The 7,925-nt window shown below is 35.7% G+C and overlaps 1 protein-coding gene and 1 long non-coding RNA gene across 5 annotated transcripts in view; both read left to right on the forward strand.

Moving 5' to 3' along the window:
- LOC107181898 overlaps window positions 1-2,745 on the forward strand; it is a 15,189-nt gene extending 12,444 nt beyond the window's left edge. Inside the window, exon 3 of the long non-coding RNA XR_001512607.1 lies at window positions 2,732-2,745. This is a non-coding gene — a long non-coding RNA (uncharacterized LOC107181898). The remainder of the gene's footprint in view (window positions 1-2,731) is intronic.
- Window positions 1-7,925, forward strand: part of MPP7 (membrane protein, palmitoylated 7) — a 240,166-nt gene that overhangs the window by 55,442 nt on the left and 176,799 nt on the right. The gene's annotated exons all lie outside the window — the stretch shown is intronic.

The raw sequence follows: 7,925 nt of genomic DNA on the forward strand, positions 1-7,925 counted from the left end.
TATGCTCTGTTTTTTTTGCCCAGTCCCTCCCACCCTCCATTGGATTGTTTTAAATTAAAAAACTTTTTTAGATTTATAGAAAAACTAATCAGGTGGTACAGATAGCTTTTATATACCTGCTCCCCATGCCCCCACCACAGTTTCCCATATTTTTAACATTTCACATTAGCATGGTACATTTATTCAAATTAATGAACCAATATTGATACATTAATATTAACCAAAGTCCATAGTTTTCATAAGAGTTTACCCTTTGTGTTGTACAATTCTATGAGTTTTGACAGATGCATAATGTCTTATATTCACCATTACAGTGTCATAAAGAATAGTTTCACCACCCTACAAATCCCCTGTACTTCACCTATACCTCTATTTTGGCAACCACTGATCCTTTTACTCTCTCTATAGTTTTGCTTTTTCCATAATGTCATGTTGTTGGAATCATACAGTAGGTAGCCTTCTCACACTGGTTTCTTTCACTTAGTAATATGCATTTAAGTGTCCATCAAGTCTTCTGGCATATTATCTCATTTCTGTGTACCACTGGATAGTATTTCTTCATATGTACTAGTATATACCACAGTTTGGTTCTCCATTTACCTATTGAGATGAATCTTAATTACTTCTAGTTTTTGGCAATTACAAATAAAGCTTGTATAAACATTGTGTGTAGGCTTTTGTGTGGATGTAAGTTTTCAACTCCTTTGTAATTGGATAAATACCTAGCGTCACAATTCCTAGATCATATGATGAGAATATGGTTAGCTTCCTGAGAAACTGCCAAACTGTCTTTCAAAGTGACTGTCCCATTTTCCACTGCCACCTATAGTGAGTGAGAATTTCTGTTGCTGTGCATTTTTCTCAGCATTTGGTACAGTCATTTTAATAGGTGTGGATTTTAGCCATTCTAATAGGTATGTAATGCTATCTCATTACTGTTTTAATTTTCAACTTTTTTGACATGTGATGTTAAGCATCTTTTCATGTGTTTATTTGTCACCTGTATTTATATTTTTGTCAACATAAGAAGCATTCAAACCTGTGAATAATTTTTGTGAGTTTATTTGAGCCAAACTGTCAACAATTGCTGGGATGTAAAATCCCAGTGGATTGAAATAATGCTCTAGAGAATGGTAATTTTGCACCTTATTTTACACATTATGATCAAAAAAGAAGATGTAAGTGGGAGAAAGCAAAGCAGGGGAACCTCTGGGATTGGATAAAATGTAAAATGATAGACACATATATCTTTTACATGGGTGGGTATAGGATAGTTAATAGTCAACAATTAACAGGATAACAATAATAATGAGTATTTGTAGTCTCTGCTTTGGTGCATTGGTTGTGTCCTGAGGGGTCCAGAAAAAGGGAAGTTACCCTGACATTCCAAAGTATGTCATTGTAGATTAAAAAGACAATAGACAGGCTTAGTTAAGGTAAAGATTGACCTTTGTCAGGGAAGAGTCTAGCCTAGGACATGACTACTGGTCATAAATTGCTTTTAGTTAAAAAGTTTTTATTTCAGACATCCTCCGGGGTTTCTGAGTTTGCACGTCTGCCACACAGGCCTTCCCTGAGCCTGCCAGGTTAGCTTGTGGTCTCTTTTCAGTCCACATTTTGTTGAAGTGCCTATTTAGATTATTTTGCCTATATTTTAAATTTGGGTTTTTTTTTCTTATTGTTGAGTTTTAACAATTATTTGTCTTCTTTGTATGTGTTTTGTAAATATTTTCTTCCAGTCTGTGGCTTACTGGCATCTTTCAGAGAGTAAAAGTTTTTAATGTCAATAAAGTCCAATTTATCAATTTCTATTTTATAGATTGTGCTTCTAAAAACTCACTGCCTTACACAAGGTCACCTATATTTTTTCCTTCTGTAATCTTCTAGAAGTTTTATAGTTTTGTATTTATGTTTAGTTCTGTGCAAGGTCTAAGATCTGTAGTCAAAATTTTGCATATGAATATACAAATGTCCCGTAGTGATGACTCCTTATTTATTTTTGATAGTAGTAATTGTGTATTTTTTCTCATTTTTCTCCCCTTGGTTAGCTTGGTTGTAGGTTTACCAGTTTTATTAATCTTTTCAAGAACCAGCTTTTGGTTTTGCTGATTTTCTCTATTTTATTGTTTCAGTTTTATTGATTTCTGCTCAAATTTTATTTTCTTGTTCTTGTTCTTCTTTCTCTAAGTTTCCTAAGGTAGAGGCTTAGATCATGGATACTAGTTCTCTTTTTTTTACATATGCCTTTAATGCTACAAATTCCCATTATCACTACTTTGCAGCATCCCATAAATTTTGATAATTTGTATTTTCATTTAGTTCAAAATATTTTACAGTTTTATCTTGAGATTTCTTTGACTCAGATGTTATTTAGAATTGTTTAATTTTTAAATATATGGAGATTTTCCTGCTGTCTTTGTTACTGGTTTCTAAGTTTAACTCAATGTGGTTTGAGGAAATATGCTGCATGCTTTCCATTAGATTTATTAAGGAATGTTTTATGGTCCAGGATGTGGTCTATCTTGTGAGCTTGAGAAGAATGGGTATTCCACTATTGTTAGATGAAATATTAGATCCAGTTGGTTGACAGTGCTGTTTGGTTCACTATATCTTTATTGCTTTTCTGCCTGCTCAGTCTGTCAGTTATTGATAGAGTATAATAGTGGATTTGTCTACATTTCCTTGCAATTTAATTAGTTTTGCCTCATGTATTTTGATGCTCTCCTATTAGGCATATATGAATTAAGGATTGTTATGTCTTCTTGGAAAATTGACTTCTTTATCATTGCATAATGCTCTCCTTTATTCCTGAAGTTTTTCTTTTTCTGCTTTGTCTGACATTGATATAGATACTCTAGCTTTCTTTTGGTTACTATTAGCATGGTTCATATTTGTTAGGTCTAATCAAATAATTGAATTGATACCCTCCCTGAGAACTGACCTTTAAGCCACTTCACAATGGACATTCCCCTTTTACTAAGACCACATTACACTTGCTAAGACCAAGTGTATCTCTCCGCTCAGAACCTACCCAGGTTTTGGACCTGCACAGAGAATTCTCTGCCCAGAAAAGCCTGCCTAGAGTCCTTTAAAACCTCTGAGTCCTCATCCCTGGGTGCTGGCGCCATTTGGGGGATCATCCCATTTGCGTTTCCAGATGACCTAATAAATTCATAATTCTTTACCCCTTTTGGTCTCGTGCGTTCCTCCTTAGGAGACCCTAACAATATTTTTCTCCATTTCTTTACTTTTAATCTACCTGTGTCTTTACATTGAAAGTGGATTTCTAGTAGACAGTATCTATTTAAATCTTTCTTTTTATCTATTCTCACAGTCTCTGTCTTTTAATTGGTGTATTTAGAACATCCACATTGGAAGTGATTGTTTATGTAGTTGGGTTAATATTTATCATTTTTGCAATTGAGTTGTATTCATTGCAATTATTACTTGTTTTAAATCACCTTCTCTTTCTCTTCCATCTCTGCTTTTAGTTGAATATTTTATTATTCCATTTATTCTGTGTTAGCATATTGAAACATACCTTTTTAAAAAGTTTTTTTTTCTAGTGCTTTCTACAGTTTGCTACATACATTTACAGTGAATATAGGTGTACTTTGAAATAGCACGATAACATTTTGCAGGTGGTGCAGGTACCTTATAATATTTTCAGTTCCCTTTCCCATCCTTTATAACATTGTCATTCATTTTATTTATTCAGGTGCTATCATCACCGAACACATTTCAGCTATTATTACTTTGAAGTTACCAGATCAACTAAAAATAAGAAAATAAAATATTTTGTTTTATCGTTATTTACCTTTGTTTATTCCCTCTCTAATGCTCTTTTTAAAAAATATATTTTTGAGTGTTTGACCTATATAATTTTCCTTCTCTCATAAAAGTTTCTTTTAACACCTGTTGCAGGTCTATTGGCAGCAAATTCATTGAATTTATGCTTGGTTTGTTTTTATTTCTCCTTCACTTTTGAAATACAGTTTCACTAGATACAGAATTCTAGGGTGGTGTTTTTTTTTGTTTTTATTTAAACACTTTATTTCCCTCCACTCTCTTCTTGCTTGCATGGTTTCTGATAATATGTCTAATGTAATTTTTATCCTTGTCCTCCATAGGTAAGATAGTTCTTTTCCCTCTGGTTCTTTCAAGATTTTCTATTTATCTTTGGTTTTTGTAGTTTGAATATGATATGCCAAGGTATAGATTTTTGTTTTTTGCACATTTATTCTGCTTGGTGTTTTCTTTCTTTTATTTATTTATTTAAATTTTTATTTATTGATTGATTTTAGAGAACAAGAGGAAGGGAGAGGGAAAAAGATATAGATAGATAGACAGATAGATAGATCAGTTTGTTGTTCTGTTATTGGTGGGGAGTACTCCTCTTCCCCACCAGGTGCTAAGGGATGTGGTTTTCTTGTGATATCCTGAGAAAATAATTTTCTGAGACTTGCACAGGATGATGAGATATAGTAGAAAGCTTTATTTCTGTGGAATTAAATCTCTGAGTTTTCAAGGTTCCATTTCCCTATGTCCCAGCATGGAAGAAGTGTAGCTATGACTTCAGAAGGGCTAGAATTCAAGCTGTTACCCAAGTCTCCATGCCGTGTCTGGAGCAGTGTTCAGTCTAGCATTAGGCTAGTGTAGTTTGTGTTCTCCATTGTAGTCCATCAGTCCATTATGTGTGGGGCACACATGGCCATGGGTCAGGTGGCTCTGGAGGGAACTCCGACAAATACAAGAGTCACAAGAGCATCAATAGCCAAGAGACACAAGAGAACCGAGAGTGAACTCTTTTATCTTGGGAATTTGTATTCTCAAAGTTTTGTGGCCTTGTAGTGGCCCCACTCCCTCTGGCCAATCCATGGTTCCCCAGGCTAGATTGACAGGCAAGTACCTTCCCTGCATCATCCCAACTTTACTGTACATCGTCCATTCTCCCCTTTGTCCAGTCCCTTCCCCCAGGAATCTGCAGGGAATGGGTTGGTGGTTCTCTGGAGAGTATAAAATTGCAGCTTTCTGGTGAACTACCTGAAATGGCCATGCTTATAATATCTGGCCTTCCTTTGCACCTTTTCTATTATTAATAACTAGCTAATTACAACGATATCAGTTTCATTCATTTATGCATCCATTGGAAGATTCTTGTATGTGCCCTCACCAGCGATCGAATCCACAACCTTGGCATATTGAGGTGACGCTTTAACCAACAGGCAAGGGTCTGTTTGTTGTTTTCTGAGCTTTCCAAATTTGTTGTTTGGCGTTTTGTTATTAATTTTGGAGAATTTTCAGCCATTATTACTTTGAATATTTCTTCTCCAATATTTCTGTTACATGTATGTTATATCTTTTGTAGTCCTAAAGTTATTGGATATTTTGTTCCTTTTAAATCTTTTATTTTTTTTCTCTTTGCAATACCATTTGGGGGATTTCCATTGACATATTTTCAGTCTTACTGATTCTTTCCTTGGCTGTGTCCAATCTACTGATGAACACATCAAAGGCATTCTTCATTTCTGTTACAGTGTTATCTTCTAGCATTTTCTTTGATTCTTAGAGTTTCCATCTCTCTGTTTATATTACACATCTATTCTTGCATTCTACTTTTTCCTAGAGCTCTTAGCATAATATACTTAAAATTTATTTTAAATTACCTATTTCATCATTCCAAAATCTGGGTCATATGCTTGGTTTATCTATTCAAAATGTGTTTTTCTTGCCTTTTATCATATCTTGTAATTTTTTGATAAAAACTGTATGATTTATTGCTAATAGGTACTTAGGTAATTTGGTTTTTATTGTGACTTTTTATGTTAATTTGGCTAGGAGTTGGGCTGTGTTTACTGTTTGTGGTATCTGTCAATGCCAGAGGCTTCAGTTTCTCTAATGTCTCTCCTCTCCACACCCCCCTGTCTTTTGGTTTCTTTTTCTTAAATTTTTTATTGATTTTAGAGAGAGGAAAAGGGGGAGGGAGCGAGGGACTGAGGAGGGAGGGAGGGAGGCGGGGAGAGAGAGATGATTTTAGAGAGGAAGGGAGAGGGAGAGAGAGAGAGAAAGAGAGAGAAACATCAATGATGGGAGAGAATCATCAATTGGTTGCCTCCTGCTGTTTTAATGTACCCGCGAATCACACAAGGACGCCTCAAGAAGTCGAATTAAGGAGTCACATTTATTTCGAAGTTGGGAAAACGAGGCGGAAATTTGCTCTCCAAATTTCGTAGTGGTTAAATAGCCCCAACCCTAGATTTATATAGGCAAAAATCACAAAGGTATTGATTACATCTCGGGGTTTGGAATGAGGAACCTGGTTTGCAAAAAAAGCAGTTTGTTACAGAAGCTGGTTGAGCCGATTAGTTATCTACAAAGATTAATTATAGTTTCAAGTCTTGGGACCACTGAGTCAACGGAAACACATTATCTGGAGCCATCGAGGCAATTTAGAGTAATTGAGCAGTCCTGGTCTGCAGGTACAGAGGAATGTGTTTTCTAAAACCAGTATGACCACAACCAATGGGGTATTCAAATGACAATCAATAGGGTATTCAATCGAATGGGATAATTTATATAATTCAGAAAATCAAAATAACTTTTCTATTATTTTCGCAAGCAAAGAATGACAGAAGCCAAGTCAGCAGGGTTAAAATATTAAACAGCAGTTCCCACCAAGCATGGTTGCCACCATGCTTCACTGCCTGCCCCTGGCTGGGGATTGAGCCTGCAATCCAAACATGTACCCTGACCAGGAATTGAACCTACACCTCCTGGTTTATGGGGTTGACTCTCAACCACTGAGCCAACTGGCCAGGTTGGTTTCTTGAAGAACTCTTCTAGAGTCTGTCTTGGAGCTATAAGTCATTGTTATTTTACTGGACCCAGGTTGATGGTTGTGAGTTGTTCGGAAGAGGAAGTATTCTATAATCTTATGATTAAATGTCAGTCATTTGGACCTAAGTTTCTGGACTCCGATAGACATCAGAAACAATTTTTAGCCTCTTCCCACCCCACCCCCCACCCCACCCCCTTTTCTCTTAGTTTTGAGAGGATGGTAGAGGATAGTTTTAACAGGAGGTCTTTTTTTAAAAAAAAAACAAACCGAAAAACCTAAAGCAGCTTCATCTGGAGGGCAGGGCTTTGTTATGCTGAAAGCACTTGGCTTATGGACTTAAAAATGGCTATCTGCTCCCTTCCTCTGCCTGAAACACCAGGGGATTGCTCTTCTGTTTTTACTATGTCAAGGTAAGAATGTCCAAATAAACTTATAAAAGTTTATTTGAGCCAAAGCAGGGACTATGCCTGGAGTAAGATATCAGTAGTCCAAAACAGATGCTTCCAAGAAATGATAGTTTGTAGTATTTTTATGCCTTTGGAATTAAGGCTGGACCATAAAGATTACATGAATGTGGGACAGTGCAAGGCAGGGTATCAGAATACAGGATAGTTTTAAGTGCTCTCTTGAGGGTGGTCACACTTTAGACAGAGAGGTCTGAAAAGAGGTATTTCAAAGGTGTGTTTAACCTAGATGCACAGAAACAATGGATTGGGCTTGCTTAAGGCAAAAATTAGCCATAAGTAAAGAAATTATATGCCTGGAGTGTGACCACCTGGATTGAGGAAACTTTGCAACTGGGGAAATATATTTTTAGAAATTATTAAATGTGTTTATAAATGTACAAGCTAAAGAATACTAATTGCTTACTTTTTAGTCTTCACTAGAAGTTAAGGTTTCTTACAGTTAAGAATTCTAATTAAGATGAAAAGTAACTGTACATTTTTTGATAATGAAAGGCATAAGGTTTGGGATACATTAGAAGGAAATTAAAAGAACAGTTTTATCCTAAAATAAGGTTGCGTATTTCTAAATGAATAAGAAAAGACACAGAGGGACTAAGAAAGTTGTATAAATTCAACGAAGA

This window comes from Myotis davidii, unplaced genomic scaffold (assembly GCF_000327345.1).
Source record: "Myotis davidii unplaced genomic scaffold, ASM32734v1 scaffold494, whole genome shotgun sequence".
Taxonomy (NCBI): Eukaryota; Metazoa; Chordata; class Mammalia; order Chiroptera; family Vespertilionidae; genus Myotis; species Myotis davidii.